At 41.8% G+C, this 23,558-nt stretch overlaps 1 pseudogene; it reads right to left on the reverse strand.

Annotated features, from left to right (window-relative positions):
* Window positions 1–20,976, reverse strand: part of LOC130942154 (arginase 1, mitochondrial-like) — a 39,777-nt pseudogene extending 18,801 nt beyond the window's left edge.
* Window positions 20,977–23,558: the final 2,582 nt, after the last annotated feature.

Below are 23,558 nucleotides of genomic sequence, written 5' to 3' on the forward strand. Positions count from 1 at the left end.
GCTTTATTCGAAGAATGACGACGTAACTTGGCGTTAAACGCCAAGTTCATGCTGCTGTCTGGAGTAAAACGCCAGAAAAACGTCATGATTCGGAGTTAAACGCCCAAAACACGTCATAACCTGAAGTTTGACGCCAAGAAATGCCTCTACACGTGGATTGATCAAGCTCAGCCCAAACACACACCAAGTGGGCCCCGGAAGTGGATTTATGCATCAATTACTTACTCATGTAAACCCTAGGAGCTAGTTTATTATAAATAGGATGATTTACTAATGTATCAATCATCTTTGGTCTCAGTTTTGTTTTATTCTTCATCTTAGGAGATCATTGATCACGTTTTAGGGGGCTGGCCATTCGGCCATGCCTGAACCTTATGCTTATGTATTTTCAACGGTGGAGTTTCTGCACACCATAGATTAAGGGTGTGGAGCTCTGCTGTACCTCAAGTATTAATGAAATTCTATCTTCTTTTATTCAAATCTCTTCTATTCTTATTCCAAGATATTCATTCGTACTCAAGAACATGATGAATGTGATGAGTTAGATAACCCTCATCATCATTCTCACTCATGAACGCGCGTGATTGACAACCACTTCCGTTCTACATGCAACAAGGCTTGAATGTGTATCTCTGAGATTCCCCAACAGAATCTTCGTGGTATAAGCTAGATAGATGGCGGCATTCATTTGGATCCGGAAAGTCCAACCTTGTCTGTGGTGTTCCGAGTAGGATCCTGGGAATCCGGAAAGTCTCACCTTGTCTGTGGTATTCCGAGTAGGATTCCGTTCATGAATGACTGTGACGTGCTTCAAACTTTAACCTGCTGGGCGTTAGTGACAAACGCAAAAGAGGGATTCTATTCCAGTAGGAGCGGGAACCAACCGGTGATTGGCCGTACTGTGACAGAGTGCGTGCATTAGCTTTCACTGCGAGGATGGGATGTAGCTATCAACCATGGGTGATGCCTCCAGACTGGTTAGCTGTGCGAGTGACAGCCGCACAGGTTATTTCCCCGAGAGGAATGAAAGTAGCCACAGCTGATAGTGAACCCCTATACAAAGCTTGCCATGGAAAGGAGTAAGAAGGATTGGGTAGAAGGAATAGGAGAGCAGGCGTCCTAGAGCTCTACAGCATCTCCATTCCGCTTATCTGAAATTCCTACCAATGAATCTACATAAGTATTTCTATCCCTTTTATTATTCCTTTTTATTTATTATTTATTCCAATAACCATCAATCAATTTTATCCTCCTGACTGAGATTTACAAGGTGACCATAGCTTGCTTCATACCAACAATCTCTGTGGATTCGACCCTTACTCACGTAAGGTTATTACTTGGACGACCCAGTACACTTGCTGGTTAGTTGAACGGAGTTGTGACTTCAAATAAGGACAATTATTGAATAAATCCAATTACAATGAATCAGATCAAAGAACAGTGATCACAATTTCGTCCACCAAGTTTTTGGCGCCGTTGCCGGGGATTGTTCGAGTATGGACAACTGACGGTTCATCTTGTTGCTCAGATTAGGTAATTTTCTTTTCAAAAATCTTTTTCAAAATTTTTCTTTTCTTTTTCGTTTTCTTCAAAAATATTTTCGAAAAAATTAAAATAAAAATACAAAAAAATTAGAAAATCATAAAAATAAAAAATATTTTGTGTTTCTTGTTTGAATCTTATGTTAATTTTTAAGTTTGGTGTCAATTGCATGCTTTTAAAATTTTTCTTGCATTTTTCGAAAATCTCATACATTCATAGTGTTCTTCATGATCTTCAAGTTGTTCTTGATAAGTCCTCTTGTTTGATCTTGATGATTTCTTGTTTTGTGTTTCTTGTTTTTCATGTGCATTTTGCATTCATATTTTCCATGCATTAAAGATTTCTAAGTTTGGTGTCTTGCATGTTTTCTTTGCATTAAAATTTTTCAAAATTATGTTCTTGATGTTCATCATGATCTTCAAAGTGTTCTTGGTGTTCATCTTGACATTCATAGCATTCTTGCATGCATCTTGTGTCTTGATCCAAAATTTTCATGTTTTGGGTCATCTTTGTGTTTTTCTTTAAAAATTTAAAAATCAAAAATATCTTTTCCTTATTTCCCTCCAAAATTTCGAAATTTTGGGTTGACTTGGTCAAAAATTTTCAAAATTAGTTATTTCTTACAAGTCAAGTCAAAATTTCAATTTTAAAAATCTTATCTTTTCAAAATCTTTTTCAAAAATCATATCTTTTTCATTTTTTATATAATTTTCGAAAATTTCAAAAATTATTTTTCAAAATATTTTCAAAATCTTTTTCTTATCTTTTTATCAAATTTTCGAAAATTAAGCTAACAATTAATGTGATTGGTTCAAAAATTTGAAAGTTTGTTACTTTCTTGTTAAGAAAGGTTCAATCTTTAAGTTCTAGAATCTTATCTTGTGGTTTCTTGTTAGTTAAGTAATTTTAAAAAATTAAATCTTTTTTAAAATATCTTTTCTTAAAACTTTTATTTTATTTTTATCTTGTCCTTTTCAAAAATTTTATCTTTTTTTCAAAATTTGATTTCAAAATATCTTATCTAACCTCTTATCTTCTTATCTTTTTCAATTTTGATTTTAAATCTTTTTCAATCAACTAACTAACTTTTTGTTTGTTTCTTATCTTTTTCAAAACCACCTAACTACTTTTCCCTCTCTAATTTTCGAAAATACCTACATCTTTTTCAAAAATTCTTTTTAATTAATTAATTGTTTCATGTTTTAATTTTAATTACATTTTATCTCTAATTTTCGAAAATCACTAACTCCTTTTCAAAAATTATTTTCGAATTTTCTCTTCTCTTTTATTCTTCTATTTAATTATTTAATTACTAACACTTCTCTTCACCTCTCTTCATCCAAAAATCCGAATCCATCCTTCCTCTTTCTTATACCCCCTTCTTTTTTTCTACTAACATAAAGGAATCTCTATACTGTGACATAGAGGATTCCTCTTTCTTTTCTTGTTTTCTTCTCTTTCATATGAGCAGGAACAAGGATAAAGGCACTCTTGTTGAAATTGATCCAGAACCTGAAAGGACTCTGAAGAAAAAAATTAAGAGAAGCTAAATTACAACAATCCAGAAACAACCTTTCAGAAACATTAGCACAAGAGGTGATGGCCGAAAATAATAATAATAATGCAAGGAGAATGCTTGGTGACTTCACAAAGCCAACATCCAAATTTGATGGAAGAAGCATCTCCATTCCTGCCATTGGAGCCAATAACTTTGAGCTTAAGCCTCAATTAGTTGCTTTAATGCAACAAAACTGCAAGTTTTATGGACTTCCATCTGAAGATCCTTACCAGTTTTTAACTGAGTTCTTGCAGATCTGTGACACTGTAAAGACAAATGGAGTTAATCCTGAAGTCTACAGACTCTTGCTTTTCCCTTTTGCTGTAAGAGACAGAGCTAGAGTATGGTTGGATTCACAACCCAAGGATAGCCTGGACTCATGGGATAAGCTTGTCACTGCATTCTTAGATAAGTTCTTTCCTCCTCAAAAGCTGAGCAAGCTGAGAGTGGATGTTCAAACCTTCAAACAAAAAGATGGTGAATCCCTCTATGAAGCTTGGGAAAGATACAAGCAGCTGACCAAGAGATGTCCATCTGACATGTTTTCAGAATGGACCATATTAGATATATTCTATTATGGTCTCTCTGAATTTTCGAAAATGTCATTGGACCATTCTGCAGGTGGATCTATTCACCTGAAGAAAACGCCTGAAGAGGCTCAAGAACTCATTGACATGGTTGCAAACAACCAGTTCATGTATACTTCTGAGAGGAATTCCGTGAACAATGGGGTACCTCAGAAGAAAGGAGTTCTTGAAATTGATGCTCTGAATGCCATATTGGCTCAGAATAAAGTGTTGACACAACAGGTCAACATGATCTCTCAAAATCTGAATGGACTGCAACATGCATCCAGCAGTAATAGAGAGGCAGCTTCTGAAGAAGCTTATGATCCTGAAAACCCTGCCATGGCAGAGGTTAATTACTTAGGTGAACCTTATGGAAACACCTATAACTCATCATGGAGAAATCATCCAAATTTCTCCTGGAAGGATCAACAAAAACCTCAACAAGGTTTTAATAATGGTGGACGCAATAGGCTGGGCAATAGCAAGCCATATCCATCATCTTCTCAGCAACCGACAGAGAACTCTGAACGAAATAATTCTAATTTAGCTAACATAGTCTCTGATCTGTCAAAGGCCACTTTCAGTTTCATGAATGAAACCAGATCCTCCATTAGAAACTTGGAGGCACAAGTGGGCCAGCTGAGTAAGAAAGTTATTGAAACTCCTCCCAGTATTCTCCCAAGCAATACAGAAGAGAATCCAAAAGGAGAGTGCAAGGCCATTGATTTAATCAAAGTGACCAAATGCACTAGGGAGGAGGAGGACGAAAATCCTAAGGAGAAAGACCTCCTGGGACGTCCTTCAAGCATGAAGGAGTTTCCTATTAAGGATCCAGAGGAATCTGAGGCTCATCTAGAGACCATAGAGATCCCATTAAATCTCCTTCTGCCATTCATGAGCTCTGAAGAATATTCATCCTCTGAAGAGGATGAAGATGTGATTGGAGAGCAAGCTGCTCTATATTTAGGAGCTATCATGAAGCTGAATGCCAAGTTATTTGGTAATGAGACTTGGGAAAGTGAACCTCCATTGCTCATTAGTGAACTGGATACTTGGATTCAGAGAACTCTACCTCAAAAGAAACAAGATCCTGGCAAGTTCTTAATACCTTGCACCATTGGCACCATGAGCTTTGAGAAAGCTCTATGTGATCTTGGGTCAGGGATAAATCTAATGCCACTCTCTGTCATGGAGAAGCTGGGAATCATTGAGGTACAACCTGCCTTGTTCTCATTACAATTGGCAGATAAGTCCATAAGACAAGCTTATGGGTTAGTAGAGGACGTTCTAGTAAAGGTTGAAGGCCTTTACATCCCTACTGATTTCATAATCCTAGACACTAGGAAGGAAGATGATGAATGCATCATCCTAGGAAGACCTTTCCTAGCCACAGCAGGAGCTGTGATAGATGTCAACAGAGGTGAGTTAGTCCTTCAATTGAATGGGGACTACCTTGTGTTTCAGGCACATGGCCATCCCTCTGTGACAAAAGAGAGTAAGCATAAAGAGCTTCTCTCAGTTCAGAGTCAAGAAGAGCCCACACAGTCAAACTCTAAGTTTGGTGTTGTGAAGCCACAACCAAACTCTAAGTTTGGTGTCCAAACCCCATATCCAAACTCTAAGTTTGGTGTTGGGAATATCACACTTAAGTTGACCTGATCACCTTGTGGCTCCATGAGAGCCACTGTCAAGCTATTGACATTAAAGAAGCGCTTGTTGGGAGGCAACCCAATTTTATTTATCTAATTTTATTTTATTTTGTTTTGGTGTTATTTTTGTGTTGAATTAGGTACATGATCATGAGGAGTCACGAAAAAAATCAAAAAAATTAAAAACAGAGTCAAAAACAGAAGAAAAAAAAATTTTCACCCTGGAGGACGCACGGGCTGGCGTTCAGCGCCCAGAAGGAGCATCTGGCTGGCGTTCAACGCCAGAACAGAGCATCTTTCTGGCGCTGAACACCCAAAACAAGCTACATCCTGGCGTTTAACGCCAGAATGCGCACACAGAGGACAATCTGGCGCTGAACGCCAGAAACAAGCTTGAAACTGGCGTTCAACGCCAGAAACAAGCATTACATGGGCGTTTAACGCCCAGAACATGCACCAATGGGCGTTTGAACGCCAGAATGATGCATGAAGGCATGTTACATGCCTATATGGTGAAGGAATGGTATTTCTTTTCATCCCAGGACCTGTGGACCCCACAGGATTCCTACCTCAGGATCTGTGGACTCCACAGGATCCCCACCTACCTTTTCTTTTAATCCTATTCACACTCTCCTAATCCAAATCTCATTCCCAATGTCACCCTTCCCAAAAACCTTCACCAATCACCTCAACTCCTCTTCCCAATTACCCCATTCACCATTCACATCAATCTCCTCTTCCCCATAAACCCCACCTACCCTCATAAAATTCAAATTCAATTCCCACCCTTTCCCACCCAAAATGGCCGAACCTATACCCTCCCCCCTCCCTATAAATACCCTTCTTTTCTTTTCCATTTTCACACAACACAACCCCACATTCTCCCACATAGCCGAACCCTCTCTTCTCCCTCTTTACCATATTTTCTTCTTCTTCTTCTACTCTTCTTTTCTTTTTTGCTTGGGGACAAGCAAATTTTAAGTTTGGTGTGGTAAAAAGCCTAAGCTTTTTGATTTTCATTCACCATCAATGGCACCCAAGACCGGAATTTCCTCAAGAAAAGGGAAAGGGAAAGCAAAAGCTTCCACTTCCGAGTCATGGGAGAAAGAGAGATTTATCTCCAAAAGCCATCAAGACCACTTCTATGATGTTGTGGCAAAGAAGAGGGTGATCCCTGAGGTCCCTTTCAAGCTCAAGAAAAATGAGTATCTGGAGATCCGACATGAAATTCAAAGAAGAGGTTGGGAAGTCTTAGCCAACCCCATGCAACAAGTCGGAATTCTCATGGTTTAAGAGTTCTATGCCAATGCATGGATCACTAGAAACCATGACCAAAGTATGAACCCAAGCCCAAAGAATTATCTCACAATGGTTAGGGGGAAATACTTGGATTTCAGTCCGGAAAATGTGAGGTTGGCGTTTCATTTGCCTATGATGCAAGGTGATGAACACCCCTACACAAGAAAGGTCAACTTTAACCAAAGGTTGGACCAAGTCCTAATGGATATTTGTGTGGACGGTGCCCAATGGAGAGTAGATTCCAAAGGCAAGCCAGTCCAACTAAGAAGACTGGACCTCAAGCCTGTGGCTAAAGGATGGTTGGAATTCATTCAAAGATCCATCATCCCTACAAGCAACCGATCAGAAGTTACTGTGGATCGGGCCATCATGGTTCATAGCATCATGATTGGAGAGGAGGTGGAAGTTCATGAAGTCATCTCCAATGAACTCTACAAAATAGCTGACAAGCCTTCATACATGGCACGGCTAGCCTTCCCCCACCTTATATGCCATCTATGTTACTCAGCTGGAGTTATCACAGAAGGAGATGTCTCCATTGAAGAAGACAAGCCCATCACCAAGAAAAGGATGGAGCAATCAAGAGAAGTTCCTCACGGCCTCCAAGAAGAACATGAGGAAGTGCATCATCAACAAATGCCTCAAGGAATGCACTTTCCTCCTAACAACTATTGGGAGCAACTTAGCACCTCCTTGGAAGATTTGAGCCATAATGTTGAACAATTAAGGGTGGAACACCATGAACACGCCCTCACTCTCCAAGAAATAAGAGAAGATCAAAGAGCAATGAGGGAGGAGCAACAAAGGCAAGGAAGGGACATAGAAGAGTTGAAGAACATCATTGGTCCTTCAAGAAGAAGACGCCACTAAGGTGGATTCATTCCTTGTTCTTTAGTTCTTTCTGTTTTCGGTTTTTAATGCTATGTTTATTTATGTTTTTGTGTCTCTACTTCATGATCATTAGTATGTAAACCATGCCTTAAAGCTATGAAATAAAATCCATTAGTCCTTCACCTCTCTTAAAAGAAAAATGCTTTAATTCAAAAGAACAAGAAGTACATAATTTTCGAAATTATTAGTGAATTTAGTTTAATTATATTGATGTGGTGGCAATAATTTTTGTTTTCTGAATGAATGATTGAACAGTGCATATGTCTTTTGATCTTGTTGTTTATGAGTGTTTAAAATTGTTGGTTCTTGAAAGAATGATGAACAAAGAGAAATGTTATTGATGATCTGAAAAACATCATGAAATTGATTCTTGAAGCAAGAAAAAGCAGTGAAAAAGGAAGCTTGCGAAAAAAAAATGGAGCTAAAAAGAGTATATAGAAAAAGAAGGAGCAGTAGAAAAAGCCAATAGCCCTTAAAACCAAAAGGCAAGGGTAAAAAGGATCCAAGGCTTTGAGCATCAATGGATAGGAGGGCCCAAGGAAATTAAATCCGGGCCTAAGCGGCTAAATCAAGCTGTCCCTAACCATGTGCTTGTGTCATGAAGGTCCAAGTGAAAAGCTTGAGACTGAGTGGTTAAAGTCGTGATCCAAAGCAAAAGAGTGTGCTTAAGAGCTCTGGACACCACTAACTGGGGACTTTAGCAAAGCTAAGTCACAATCTGAAAAGGTTCACCCAGTTATGTGTCTGTGGCATTTATGTATCCGGTGGTAATACTGGAAGACAAAATGCTTAGGGCCACAGCCAAGACTCATAAGTAGCTGTGTTCAAGAATCAACATGCTCAAACTAAGAAAGTCAATAACACTATCCCAAATTCTAAATTCCCCCAGAGACGCCAATACCTCTAAACTACAAAGGAAAAAGTGAGATGCCAAAGCTGTTCAGGAGCAAAAAGCTACAAGTCCCGCTCATGTAATTAAAATTAATATTCATTGATATTTTGGACTTTATAGTATATTCTCTTCTTTTTATCCTATTTGATTTTCAGTTGCTTGGGGACAAGCAACAATTTAAGTTTGGTGTTGTGATGAGCGGATAATTTATACGCTTTTTGGCATAGTTTTTATATAGTTTTTAGTAAGTTTAAGCTACTTTTAGGGATGTTTTCATTAGTTTTTATGTTAAATTCACATTTCTGGACTTTACTATGAGTTTGTGTGTTTTTCTGTGATTTCAGGTAAATTCTGACTGAAATTGAGGGATTTGAGCAAAACTCTGAAGAAGGCTGACAAAAGGACTGCTGATGCTGTTGGATTCTGACCTCCCTGCACTCGAAATAGATTTTCTGGAGCTACAGAACTCCAATTGGCACGCTCTCAACGGCGTTGGAAAGTAGACATCCAGGGCTTTCCAGCAATATATAATAGTCCATGCTTTATTCGAAGAATGACGACGTAACTTGGCGTTAAACGCCAAGTTTATGCTGCTGTCTGGAGTAAAACGCCAGAAAAACGTCATGATTCGGAGTTAAACGCCCAAAACACGTCATAACCTGAAGTTTGACGCCAAGAAATGCCTCTACACGTGGATTGATCAAGCTCAGCCCAAACACACACCAAGTGGGCCCCGGAAGTGGATTTATGCATCAATTACTTACTCATGTAAACCCTAGGAGCTAGTTTATTATAAATAGGATGATTTACTAATGTATCAATCATCTTTGGTCTCAGTTTTGTTTTATTCTTCATCTTAGGAGATCATTGATCACGTTTTAGGGGGCTGGCCATTCGGCCATGCCTGAACCTTATGCTTATGTATTTTCAACGGTGGAGTTTCTGCACACCATAGATTAAGGGTGTGGAGCTCTGCTGTACCTCAAGTATTAATGAAATTCTATCTTCTTTTATTCAAATCTCTTCTATTCTTATTCCAAGATATTCATTCGTACTCAAGAACATGATGAATGTGATGAGTTAGATAACCCTCATCATCATTCTCACTCATGAACGCGCGTGATTGACAACCACTTCCGTTCTACATGCAACAAGGCTTGAATGTGTATCTCTGAGATTCCCCAACAGAATCTTCGTGGTATAAGCTAGATAGATGGCGGCATTCATCTGGATCCGGAAAGTCCAACCTTGTCTGTGGTGTTCCGAGTAGGATCCTGGGAATCCGGAAAGTCTCACCTTGTCTGTGGTATTCCGAGTAGGATTCCGTTCATGAATGACTGTGACGTGCTTCAAACTTTAACCTGCTGGGCGTTAGTGACAAACGCAAAAGAGGGATTCTATTCCAGTAGGAGCGGGAACCAACCGTGATTGGCCGTACTGTGACAGAGTGCGTGCATTAGCTTTCACTGCGAGGATGGGATGTAGCTATCAACCATGGGTGATGCCTCCAGACTGGTTAGCTGTGCGAGTGACAGCCGCACAGGTTATTTCCCCGAGAGGAATGAAAGTAGCCACAGCTGATAGTGAACCCCTATACAAAGCTTGCCATGGAAAGGAGTAAGAAGGATTGGGTAGAAGGAATAGGAGAGCAGGCGTCCTAGAGCTCTACAGCATCTCCATTCCGCTTATCTGAAATTCCTACCAATGAATCTACATAAGTATTTCTATCCCTTTTATTATTCCTTTTTATTTATTATTTATTCCAATAACCATCAATCAATTTTATCCTCCTGACTGAGATTTACAAGGTGACCATAGCTTGCTTCATACCAACAATCTCTGTGGATTCGACCCTTACTCACGTAAGGTTATTACTTGGACGACCCAGTACACTTGCTGGTTAGTTGAACGGAGTTGTGACTTCAAATAAGGACAATTATTGAATAAATCCAATTACAATGAATCAGATCAAAGAACAGTGATCACAATTTCGTCCACCACATATTCTCCCTCAGACTTTTATTTCTACTGATGATGTGTCTATGGAGCACCATTTTCAGTATATGGCGCGGAGCTGTGTCCGGATGGCTAGTCTTCATGCCGCTATTGCCCGGGAGTTCAAGAAATCCCCTATTGGTGCGACCAGTTCCCGACTTGAGAAAGCTCAGTCTGAGTTCGAGAGAATTAATAAACTGAAGGCTGCCAGGATTGCTGAGCTGGAGGAGTCTTTGGAGAAGGAGAAAGCTAAAGCTACCGCGGCTGTGGCGGCGGCAAGTTCGTCCGAGGAGATGGCGAAGGCGGCGAAGGAGAATTATACTCGGGCACTTGCCGAGCTTGTGGAGACAAAGGAGAAGTTGCAATCTGCTCAGGATGATTTTTACGAGCTAGAGGGACATGTGGCTAAGGGTATGGATGCTATGTATGAAAATTTGAAGGCTCAGGTCCGGGTTCTTGCTCCTGACCTGGATCTGAGTTTATTCAGTACGGATAACGTTGTTGTGGAGGGAAAGATTGTTCCTGCTCCCAACGAGGATGAGGTTCCGGTGTCCGACCCCAAAGTTCCGGTGTCCGACCCCCAAGTTCCGGTTGCGAGCCCGACTTCACCTTTGGCCGGGGATGGATCTGGTGTGGAGGTTTTAAATCGAGATGACGGTGCTGTCGATGCTGTCCCGATTTCTATGTTTCTTCCGCAGCCTTCTGTTGATGTGGCGTCCGGAAAGGATCTTTGATTTTTCTGTAATCCTTTCTATCTTTTGGTTTTTTGCCCGGCCTGTGGGCTCCTTTTGTTTTTGGATGGTTTCTGTGAATGCTTTGGACACCCTTTTTGCTTTTAGCTACTTGTAGTAACTTTCTAGCTTATTATGCGGTGTTTTGTTCGTGTTTTGACTTTTTGTTCCGCTTTTATGCTTTTTTAGTTGTTTTTGGATAACAACTTTTTAGCTAGCGCTTGGAACTTTTGTTTTACCCCTTCCTTTGATTTCGTTTTTTCGCTTGTACTTTTTAGTTGTTATTGTATAGCAACTTTTTAGTAAGCATTTTCGAAATCTTTGGCTTTCGACGTTTTAAGGCTTCTTTCTTTGATCCGGGCTTTTTCTCGGACCTCGGGCGTTCGAGTACCTCCCTTTGTTGGGTCCGACTTTGTCGTTGGTCGGCCTTTTAAGTTATTTTTGTAATCTCTTTTTATTTGGCTTTTTTGAGCCTTTTCAGAGTTGCTTTATAACTTCTCATATTAATTTGAACCTCGTCGCTTTATCTTTGCCGACCTTGTGTGGTCTCTTGGCAAATGATTTTTTGCGTTTTGTCGAGCATAAATTAATGCGCCTTGGTGGGGTACCTTCTAGGATTTGTTTCATCACGAGGAAGAACAAAAGAAAATAGAAAAATTTGATTAGTATTAAAAAAGAAAGAATATTTACAGAGTGTTTACCCTTGACTAGGTCGGGTGCCTTACTTGACCGGGTGTCTCATTAAAAAACCCTTGTAGGGAAAAAGAGTACACCTCGGGTCAAATTTTTCTAGCTGTAGTACCGTCTTAGATTACAGGCGTGCCAGGCCCTGGGCAGCTCATTGCCTTCTAGGTTGGATATTTTGTAATAGCCTGTTCCTAAGACTTCTGTTACTTTGTAGGGTCCTTTCCAATTTGCAGCTAGCTTTCCTTCTCCCGACTTTTGTGTTCCGATGTCATTTCGGATTAGAATTAGGTCGTGAGTGGAGAAGCTTCGTTTTATTACTTTTTGATTGTATCTGAGGGCCGTTCGCCGTTTTAAGGCTTCTTCTCGGATCCGGGCTCTTTCTCGGACCTCGGGGAGGAGGTCGAGTTCTTCCTTTTGTGCCTGCGGGTTACCTTCTTCGTTGTAGAAGATGACTCTGGATGACCCTTCATCTATTTCGATAGGAATCATTGCCTCCATCCCGTAAGCTAGTCGGAATGGCGATTCTCCCGTTGTAGAGTGTGGAGTTGTCCGATATGCCCATAATACCTGGGGGAGCTCCTCGGCCCATGCTCCTTTGGCCTCTTGGAGTCTTCGTTTTAACCCGGCCAAGATGACTTTATTTGCGGCCTCTGCTTGTCCGTTGGCTTGTGGGTGCTCGACTGAGGTGAATTGCTGTTTGATTTTTAGTTCGGCCACCAAGTTCTGAAAACTTGTGTCCGTGAACTGTGTTCCATTGTCTGTTGTAATGGAGTAGGGGACTCCGAACCTTGTGACAATGTTTTTGTATAGGAATTTGCGGCTTTTCTGAGCCGTAATGGTGGCTAAGGGTTCGGCTTCGATCCACTTTGTGAAGTAGTCGACCCCTACTATGAGGTATTTGACTTGCCCCGGTCCTTGGGGGAACGGGCCGAGTATGTCAAGTCCCCATTTTGCGAAGGGCCATGGTGCAGTGATGCTGATAAGGTCTTCGGGTGGTGCTTTGTGGAAATTGGCGTGTTTTTGGCAGGGGGGGCATATTTTCACAAAGTCCGTTGCGTCTCTTTGCAAAGTTGGCCAGTAGAACCCGGCTCGGACTACTTTCTTGGATAATGCCCGAGCTCCGAGGTGGTTCCCACACATGCCTCCGTGAACTTCTTCGAGGACGCTCTTTGTTTCTGTGGTCGGGATGCACCTAAGGAGGGGGTTTGTGAATCCTCTTCTGTATAATACGTCGTGAATTAGTGTATAATTCTGGGCGTCTTTCGTGAGTCTTTTAGCTTCTTTTCTTTCGGCGGGGAGAGTTCCCGACTTCAGGTAGCTGAGTATGGGGGTCATCCACCCTTGCTGTTGGTCGGATATATTTAGCGTTTCTTCCTCTCTTGTCACGGAGGGAGATTGTAAGGTTTCCTGGAGGAGACTTCTGTTGTTGCCTCCGGGCTTGGTGCTGGCAAGCTTTGAGAGGGCGTCTGCCCGGGCGTTTTGTTCCCGTGGTATGTGCTGGATCTGTATCTCTGGAAAGTGGCGTAATTGTGCCTGTGTTTGGTCCAGGTATTTTTTCATAGTTGGGTCTTTGGCCTGGTAGCTTCCATTTACTTGTGATGTGATGACCTGGGAGTCGCTGAAGATCGTGATTTTCTGGGCTCCGACCTCTTCGGCTAGCTTTAGACCTGCTAGTAGGGCCTCGTATTCGGCTTGGTTGTTCGAGGCCTGGAACTCGAATTTTAGGGATAGTTCTATCTGCGTTCCTTGGTCGCTTTCGAGTATAACCCCGGCTCCGCTTCCAGTTTTGTTTGAGGACCCGTCGACATACAGGTTCCATGAGAGTGGGGTTCCAGGGGTCTCAGTGCATTCTGCGATGAAGTCGGCTAGATACTGAGATTTTATGGCAGTCCGGGTTTCATAGTGGAGGTCGAACTCGGACAGTTCCACCGCCCATTGCAGTATTCGTCCTGCCAGGTCTGTTTTTTGAAGGATGTGTCTCATGGGTTGGTTTGTTCGGACTTTGATGGTGTGGGCTTGAAAGTAGGGACGGAGCCTCCGAGCTGTGAACACTAGGGCGTAGGCGAACTTTTCTATCTTCTGATAGTTTAATTCGGCCCCTTGTAGTGCCTTGCTTACAAAGTATATGGGGTGTTGTCCTCGGTCATTTTCGCGTATTAACGCTGAGGCGACTGCTCGATTTCCAACCGAGAGGTATAGTACAAGTTCTTCTCCTTTTAGAGGTCGGGTTAGGATTGGTGGCTGCCCGAGGAATTCCTTGAATTCTTGGAAGGCTTTTTCGCACTCCGGGGTCCATGAGAAGGGTTTCCCTTTCTTTAGGAGCGAGTAGAGAGGTAGTGATTTTATCGCTGATCCTGCCAAGAATCTTGATAGGGCGGCTAGCCTTCCATTCAGTTGTTGTACTTCTTTGACACACGTCGGGCTCTTCATATTGAGTATTGCTTGGCATTTGTCCAAGTTCGCTTCGATGCCCCTTTGAGTCAGCATGAAGCCTAAGAACTTTCCGGCTTCTGCGGCGAAGGTGCACTTTGTCGGGTTAAGTCTCATGTTGTGTTTTCTGAGGGTGCCGAAGACGCTGGTGAGGTCGGTCATCAAGTTTCTGTCTTCTTGTGTCTTTACCAGCATGTCGTCGACGTACACCTCTAGCTGTAGTCCGATGTGCTCTGAGAACACTTTGTTCATTAGCCTCTGGTAGGTTGCCCCTGCGTTCTTCAGCCCGAAGGGCATTACTACGTAGCAGTAGTTTGCCCTTGGGGTTATGAACGAGGTCTTTTCTTGGTCGGGTCCGTACATCGGGATTTGATTGTATCCCGAGTATGCGTCCATGAAGGAGAGATATCTGTAGCCTGAGGCTGCGTCTACTAAGGCGTCGATGTTTGGTAGTGGATATGGGTCTTTGGGGCAGGCTTTGTTGAGGTCTGTGTAATCGATGCACATCCTCCATTTTCCGTTGGGCTTTTTTACCAGGACCACGTTTGCGAGCCATAGGGGGTATTTTACTTCCCTAATGAACCCTGCGTCTAGTAGTGCTTGTTCTTGTTCTTCTATCGCTTGCATGCGCTCGGGTCCGAGCTTCCGGCGTCTTTGTTGGACAGGTCGGGATCCCGGGTAAACTGATAGCTTATGGCACATCAGGTCGGGGCTTATGCCTGGCATGTCGGAGGCTTTCCAGGCGAAGAGGTCGGAATTCTCCTTTAAGAGGGTTATGAGTTCCTCTTTTAGGCCCGTTTTGAGGTTCGCTCCTATGTTTGTTATTTTTTCAGGTGTGTTCCCAATCTGGACTTTTTCGGTCTCTCCCTCTGGTTGTGGTCGAAGATCTTCTCGGGACTGCACTCGTCCGAGTTCTATCGTGTTGACCTCCTTCCCTTTTAGGCTCAGGCTTTCGTTGTAGCATCGCCGCGCTAGTTTTTGGTCGCCTTTTAGGGTAGCGATTCCTTTTGCGGTAGGGAACTTCATACAGAGGTGTGGGGTCGAGACTATAGCTGCCAGTCTGTTTAGGGTTGGTCGCCCAATGAGGGCATTGTATGCCGAAGTGACGTCGACTATAATGTAGTCGATGCTTAATGTTTTAGATTGCTCGCCTCTTCCAAAGGTAGTGTGTAGCGGATGTATCCTAAGGGATGGATCGGGGTATCCCCTAGCCCAAATAGGTCGGTGGGATAGGCCTTTAGTTCTTTTTCTTCAAGTCCGAGCTTGTCGAATGCCGTTTTGAACAGGATATCTGCTGAGCTTCCCTGGTCAATCAGGGTTCGATGTAAGTTGGCGTTTGCTAGGATAATGGTGACTACCATTGGATCGTCGTGCCCGGGAATTATCCCTTGAGCATCTTCTCGGGTAAATGAGATAGTAGGTAACTCGGGCAGGGGGCTGTCTTCTCGGACATGATAGACTTCTTTGAGGTGTCTTTTTCGCGAGGATCTGGATGTTCCTCCACCTGCAAAACCTCCATTTATCATGTGAACGTGTCTTTCAGGGGTTCGCGGGGTTTGTTCGGCCCGACCTTCGTTATCTCCCCGCCTTCTCTTCCTGGTCTCTTCTCCTTTCTCTGCTATGTATCTGTCGAGTTTTCCTTCTCTGGCCAGCTTTTCCATAACATTTTTTAGGTCATAGCAGTCGTTAGTAGAATGACCGTAGAGTTTGTGATATTCACAGTATTCGGACCGATCTCTTCCCGCTCTCTTGTGTTTTAGCGGTCGGGGCGGTGGGATCTTTTCGGTGTGGCATACTTCTCTGTAGACGTCTACCAGGGAGACTCGGAGGGGGGTGTAGTTGTGGTACTTCCGTGGCTTGTTCGAGTTGGGGTCTTCTTTTTTCTTCTGTTCCCGATCCCGATCTCGGAGTGGGTAGGTTGATTCCTTCCTAGAAGAGTCTCTTAGCTGGGAGGTTTCCTCCATGTTGATATATTTTTCTGCCCGCTCCTGCACCTCGTATAGGGAGGTCGGGTAGCGTTTGGATAGGGATTGGCTAAATGGTCCCTCTTTTAGGCCGTTTGCTAGTCCCATGATGGCTGCTTCAGTGGGCAAGTGTTGTATGTCCAGGCAAGCTTTGTTGAATCGCTCCATGTATTCTCGGAGAGTTTCTTGGTTACCTTGCTTGATCCCGAGTAGACTGGGGGCATGTTTTGTCTTGTCCTTTTGAATAGAGAACCTTGTTAGGAATTTTTTGGTTAGGTCTTCGAAGCTGGTGATTGATCTTGGTGGCAGGTTGTCGAACCACTTCATGGCTGACTTGGTGAGAGTGGTGGGGAAGGCTTTGCACCGAATCGCGTCGGAGGCGTCGACTAGGTACATTCTGCTTCTGAAGTTGCTGAGGTGGTGACTTGGATCGGTGGTACCGTCGTAGAGATCCATGTCGGGTGGTTTGAAGTTTCGCGGCACCTTCTCCTTCATGATCTCTCGCGTGAAGGGATCATGGTTGCCTTCGGGGGTGGTGCCGCGTTCTGTTCGGTCTTTCAGGTTGGCCTCTATTTTCCGCAGTTTTTCTTCTAATTCTCTGCGCTTTCGAGCCTCCCTTCTCAGATCTTGTTCAGTTTCTTTCTGCTTCTTTATGTCCTCTTCGAGTTGTTTTAGTCGGTCTTGTTGTGCCCGGACTGTTTCTAGAATCTCCGAGTTCTTCTCTTTTTCGGAATTTTGTGGATCTTCGTTTGGGAGTGATGTCTTTGGGCGATTCTGTTTGCTTCCTCCTGGAGTGCGTGGTGATAGAGGGCTGTCCGGTCGTTCTCCGGTGTCAATTTCGTCCTCTTGTTCAGATGCAGCGTGGTCATTGTTGAGAGGGTCATCCGCCATGATAGAGGGATGACTTCCAGGTCCCCGGCAACGGCGCCAATGTTCCGGGGGTTACCTGAAACGTGTAGCTCGGTCATCTGGAGAGGCCCGAGGTGGGGGTTCAGGGACCCGAGCTTGATATGCAGAGTGGTTGGTGGTTGTACCTGCAATGACACTCCGATGCTTAAGTTAGCATGGGTCCAAGCAGATATGTGTAGATGTGGAATGAATGTCATACCTGGGTGCTCCAGTGTATTTATAGTAGTTGGCCGTGATCTTCCCTGGATAAGATATTCTTATCTTATCTTATCTTTCGGGAGTTTTATCCCTATCTTTGTGGAACCGCCTTTGCTAGGCCTTTTCGGCCTTTAGGTTTGGGCTGGGTTCCTTTTGATGGGCCTTCCCTTGCTTTATTCGTCCGAGGTCCGACCTTTAGGCGTGAGCCTTAGGACGAGGTCGGACCTTTTATGAACTGACCGAGTTTGGAGGAGCCCGGTCAGGGTATGAACAGATACTATGAATGCAAAAATGCATATGAAAAACAATAAAAGACACAAAACAAGAAAATATCAAGATCAAACAAGAAGATTTACCAAGAACAACTTGAAGATCATGAAGAACACTATGAATGCATGAATTTTTTGAAAAATGCATAATAATTTTTAAAAGATGCAATTGACACCAAACTTAAAAATTGACTCAAGACTCAAACAAGAAATAAAAAATATTTTTGATTTTTATGATTTTATGATTTTTTTGTATTTTCTTAATAAATTTTTCGAAAATATTCTTCAGAAAAATGAAAATAAAGAAAAAAAAATTTTTTGAAAGATTTTTGAAAACTTTTTGAAAAGAAAATAAAAAGAAAATTACCTAATCTGAGCAACAAGATGAACCGTCAGTTGTCCATACTCGAACAATCTCCGGCAACGGCGCCAAAAACTTGTGGACGAAATTGTGATCATCAACAATGGCTCCAAAGACTTGGTGCTTTCAAACATAAATCACACTTTGTCACAACTCCGCACAACTAACCAGCAAGTGTACTGGGTCGTCCAAGTAATACCTTACGTGAGTAAGGGTCGATGCCACAGAGATTGTTGGTATGAAGCAAGCTATGGTCATCTTGTAAATCCCAATCAGGCGGATTTAACTAATTTAAGAGATTATTGGTTTTTCGAATAATAATAAATAAACTGAGAATAAAGATAGAGTTACTCATGTAATTAAATGGTGGGAATTTCAGATAAGTGTATGGAGATGCTTGTCCCTGTTGGATCTCTGCTTTCCTACTGCCTTCCTTCAATCCTTTTTATCCCTTCCATGGCAAGCTGTATGTAGGGCATCACCGTTGTCAATGGCTACATCCCATCCTCTCAGTGAAAATGGTCCAAATGCTATGTCACAGCACGGCTAATCATTTGTCGGTTCTCGATCATGTTGGAATAGAATCCCTTGATTCTTTTGCGTTTGTCATCACGCCCAGCAATCGCAAGTTTGAAGCTCGTCACAGTCATTCAATCCCGGAATCCTACTAGGAATACCACAGACAAGGTTAGACTTTCCGGATTCCCATGAATGCCGCCATTAATTCTAGCTTATACCACGAAGATTCTGATTAAGGATTCCAAGAGATATGCACCCAGTCTAAGGTAGAACGGAAGTGGTTGTCATTCACGCGTTCATATGTGAGAATGATGATGAGTGTCACGGATCATCACATTCATCATGTTGAAGTGCAACGAATATCTTAGAATAAGAACAAGCGGAATTGAATAGAAAATAGTAGTAATTGCATTGAAACTTGAGGTACAGCAGAGCTCCACACCCTTAATCTATGGTGTGTAGAAACTCCACCGTTGAAAATACATAAGTGATGAAGGTTCAGGCATGGACGAATGGCCAGCCCCCATGAAAGACCGAATGGTCAAAAGAACTAGATAGTCCAAGACATCTAATAAACTAGTAAAAAGTTCTATTTATACTAAACTAGCTACTAGGGTTTACAGAAGTAAGTAATTGATGCATAAATTCACTTCCGGGGCCCACTTGGTGTGTGCTTGGGCTAAGCTTGATCTATCCACGAGCTGAGGCTTCTCTTGGAGTTGAACGCCAAGTTGTAACGTGTTTTGGGCGTTCAACTCTGGTTCGTGATGTGTTTCTGGCGTTTGACTACAGAATGCAGCATGGAACTGGCGTTGAGCGCCAGTTTACGTCATCTAATTATGAATAAAGTATGGACTATTATATATTGCTGGAAAGCTCTGGATGTCTACTTTCCAACGTCGTGGAGAGCGCGCCATTTAGAATTCTGTAGCTCCAAAAAATTCATTTTGAGTGTAGAAAGGTCAGATTCCACTAGCATCAACAGTCCTTTGTCAGCCTCCTATCAGAGTTTTGCTCAGGTCCCTCAATTTCAGCTAGAAAATACCTGAAATCACAAAAAAATACACAAACTCATAGTAAAGTCCAGAAGTGTGAATTTAGCATAAAAACTAATGAAAACATCCCTAGAAGTAACTAGATCATACTAAAAACTACCTAAAAACAATGCCAAAAAGCATATAAATTATCCGCTCATCAGGGGCGACATCGAAACTTCTCCTTTTTGCTCAAAACTCTGCCAAATTGATCCGAATTTAACCTGAAATAATAAAAACACCAGAAAAAGTCAAAGTAGCATCTAAAGAGGATTTTAACACTAGAATGTACTTAAACTTACTAAATTTAACTAAAAAATAAGCAGAAAATGGGTATAAAATACTCACGTATCAAGTGCATGTTATTCTAAGTTTAAGTTTTTTAAATAAGAAAAAAATATATAATACTATGATTGTGTTCAGAGCAGAACTTCACAAATCAGTACATTACCTCCTCCATCACTAGCTTGACAGATTCACTGATGACATTCATCAATCTGTCATCATCTACTCCACAATCTCAGATTTCTTGAATAGGGACATCACCAACGTCAGTAAGCACTTGTGGATCCTCTAATTCCTTTCCTGCAAAGCCAGAACCAAGCCATCACAAGCTCATCATTATCAAACAAAATTTCAGCAAGAAGTGGGAAGGCACTGAGCAGAATGAAAATGAGTCATATCCCATTAAAAAAATTACTTTTAATGACTAAATGACCATTTTAGCTTGACATGTAAGGAATTATAGAAATGAAGGTTACATTCATGGCGTAAAGAACCAGAAGAAGAAGGAAATCATATATGCCTATGTTGATTGGAAATTCTGAATCCTAACAACATAAAATGTCCAATTTAAAAGCTAAGAAATAATATCAACAATTACAAAGTTAAAAGAGAGGTTTGCATTCTTGAGTATTTCTACTACCAAGATTTCATGCAAAAAATGATTTACAATTTGAAGATGCATTTATGAATCAAAATTTAGGCTGGGAAAAAAAACCCTTCTAGAAGACTTCCATCATATGTGGAAAAACCAACACTTAGCTCCTTCGGTTGAAGAGTTTGTGCTACCACACCAAATGGCCTCCCTAATGCGAGGAGGTGCAAATGCAGGTCCTTGAAGGAATGATGAATTATGTCCCAAAGGAACTCCAAGAAGAGATGGACATGCTATAGCCCCTCCTAGAGCATGCACGGGTTCTTCCTGGAGAAGAAGCAAAGCAACTTTCTGTTTAAATTACCTTCTCGTAAAGCTTATGATGAAAATCACCCAATATAAAACACAACATTATGTAACAAAAAGACAAAACTAAAAATCACAAATAAAAGTAAAGATGGCATGCCTTAAGCTTTGCTCTTTCGCGAATAAGTATAAGGGAAGCTTCTATGGTTTTAACCTTTCTCTAGCATGGTAGTATATACATTTGAAGCATTTAGTCTCTGCAAGTAATGGATGCCTCTACGTACTATACTTGACATGTTGCATTGAAATCCCAAGACAATATTCATGAAAAAGCTGAAGCAACATGGAAGTACATGCAATGTCACTGCTGTGATGATGATTGAATTATAGACGTAAGAGATGAATGAAGACGAGCCCTTTTATCAAGCGTGCTTCATGGTGGACGAAATTGTGATTCAAATTCTTGTATCATTTGTGATCAATGTTCTAATTATGGCTCTGGTGGAATTCACAACTCCGTTCAACTAACCAGCAAGTGTACTGGGTCGTCCAAGTAATAACCTTACGTGAGTAAGGGTCGAATCCACAGAGATTGTTGGTATGAAGCAAGCTATGGTCGCCTTGCAAATCTCAGTTAGGGAGATTAAAGAGTAATTGTGATTATCATTAAATTAAAAGGAATAATAAAAGGGATAGAAGTACTTATGTAGATTCATTGGTAGGAATTTCAGATAAGCGGAATGGAGGTGCTGTAGAGCTCTAGGACGCTGCTCTCCTACTGCTTCTACCCAATCCTTCTACTCCTTTCCATGGCAAGCTTTGTATAGGGTTCACTATCAACTGTGGCTACTTTCATTCCTCACGGGGAAATACTTGTGCGGCTGTCACTCGCACAGCTAACCAGTCTGGAGGCATCACCATGGCTGATAGCTACATCCCATCCTTGCAGTGAAAGCTACGCACGCACTCTGTCACAGCACGGCCAATCACCGGTTGGTTCCCGCTCCTACTGGAATAGAATCCCTCTTTGCGTTTGTCACTAACGCCCAGCAGGTTAAAGTTTGAAGCACGTCACGGTCATTCATGATCGGAATCCTACTCGGAACACCAGACAAGGTTGGACTTTCCGGACTCCCAGGATCCTACTCGGAACACCACAGACAAGGTTGGACTTTCCGGATCCAGAATGCCGCCAACTATCTAACTTATACCACGAAGATTCTGTTGGGGAATCTAAGAGATATACATTCAAGCCTTGTTACACGCAGAACGGAAGTGGTTGTCAATCACGCGCGTTCATAAGTGAGAATGAGGATGAGAGTTATTAGCTCATCACATTCATCATGTTCTTGAGTACGAATGAATATCGGATAAGAATAAGATAGAGAATTGAATAAAAGAAATAGAACTTCATTAATCTTTGAGGTACAGCAGAGCTCCACACCCTTAATCTATGGGTGCAGAAACTCCCCGTTGAAAATACATAAGCAAAGGGTTCAGGCATGGCCGAATGGCCAGCCCCTAAAACGTGATCAATGATCTCATGAGAATAGAATAAACTGAGATCAAAGATGATGATACATTAGTAAATCATCCTATTATAATAAACTAGCTCCTAGGGTTTACATGAGTAATTTGATGCATAAATCCACTTCCGGGGCCCACTTGGTGTGTGCTTGGGCTGAGCTTGATTTATCCACGAGCAGAGGCTCCTCTTGGAGTTGAATTTCGAGTTATGATGTGCTTTGGGCGTTCAACTCCGGATTATGCGTTTTTCTGGCGTTAACTCCAGAAGGAGCGTGTACTTGGCGTTCAACGCCAGTTTGCGTCGTCATTCTTCGAAAAGTATGGATATATATATTGCTGGAAAGCCCTGGATGTCTACTTTCCAACGCCGTTGAGAGCGCCATTTGGAGTTCTGTAGCTCCAGAAAATCCATTTCGAGTGCAGGGAGGTCAGAATCCAACAGCATCAGCAGTCCTTTTGTCAGCCTTTTTCAGAGTTTTGCTCAAATCCCTCAATTTCAGTCAGAATTTACCTGAAATCACAGAAAAACACGCAAACTCATAGTAAAGTCCAGAAATGTGAATTTAACATAAAAACTAATGAAACATCCCTAAAGTAGCTTAAACTTACTAAAAACTATATAAAAACAATGCCAAAAAGCGTATAAATTATCCGCTCATCACAACACCAACTTAAATTGTTGCTTGTCCCAAGCAACTGAAAATCAAATAGGAAAAAGAAGAAATATACTATAAAGTCCAAAATATCAAGAATATTAATTTAATTACATGAGCGGACTTGTAGCTTTTGCTTCTGACAGTTTTGGCATCTCACTTTTTCCTTTGAAGTTCAGAGTGATTGGCATCTTTAGGAACTTAGAATTTCAGATAGTGTTATGACTTCCTAGTTAAGCATGTTGATCTTGACAGCTACTTTGAGTCTTGGCCGTGGCCCTAAGCACTTTGTCTTCCAGTATTACCACCGGATACACAAATGCCACAGACACATACGGGTGAACCTTTTCAGATTGTGACTCAGCTTTGCTAGAGTCCCCAGTTGTGGTGTCCAGAGCTCTTAAGCACACTCTTTTGCCTTGGATCACGACTTTAACCACTCAGTCTCAAGCTTTTCACTTGGACCTTATGACACAAGCACATGGTTAGGGACAGCTTGGTTTAGCGCTTAGGCCTGGATTTAATTTCCTTGGGCCCTCCTATCCATTGATGCTCAAAGCCTTGGATCCTTTTACCCTTGCCTTTTGGTTTAAGGCTATTGGCTTTTTCTACTGCTTTTTCTTTTCTATATACTCTTTTTAGATCCCATTTTTTTTTCACTGCTTTTTCTTGCTTCAAGAATCAATTTCATGAATTTT

Source organism: Arachis stenosperma, chromosome 7, assembly GCF_014773155.1.
Source record: "Arachis stenosperma cultivar V10309 chromosome 7, arast.V10309.gnm1.PFL2, whole genome shotgun sequence".
Classification (NCBI taxonomy): domain Eukaryota; kingdom Viridiplantae; phylum Streptophyta; class Magnoliopsida; order Fabales; family Fabaceae; genus Arachis; species Arachis stenosperma.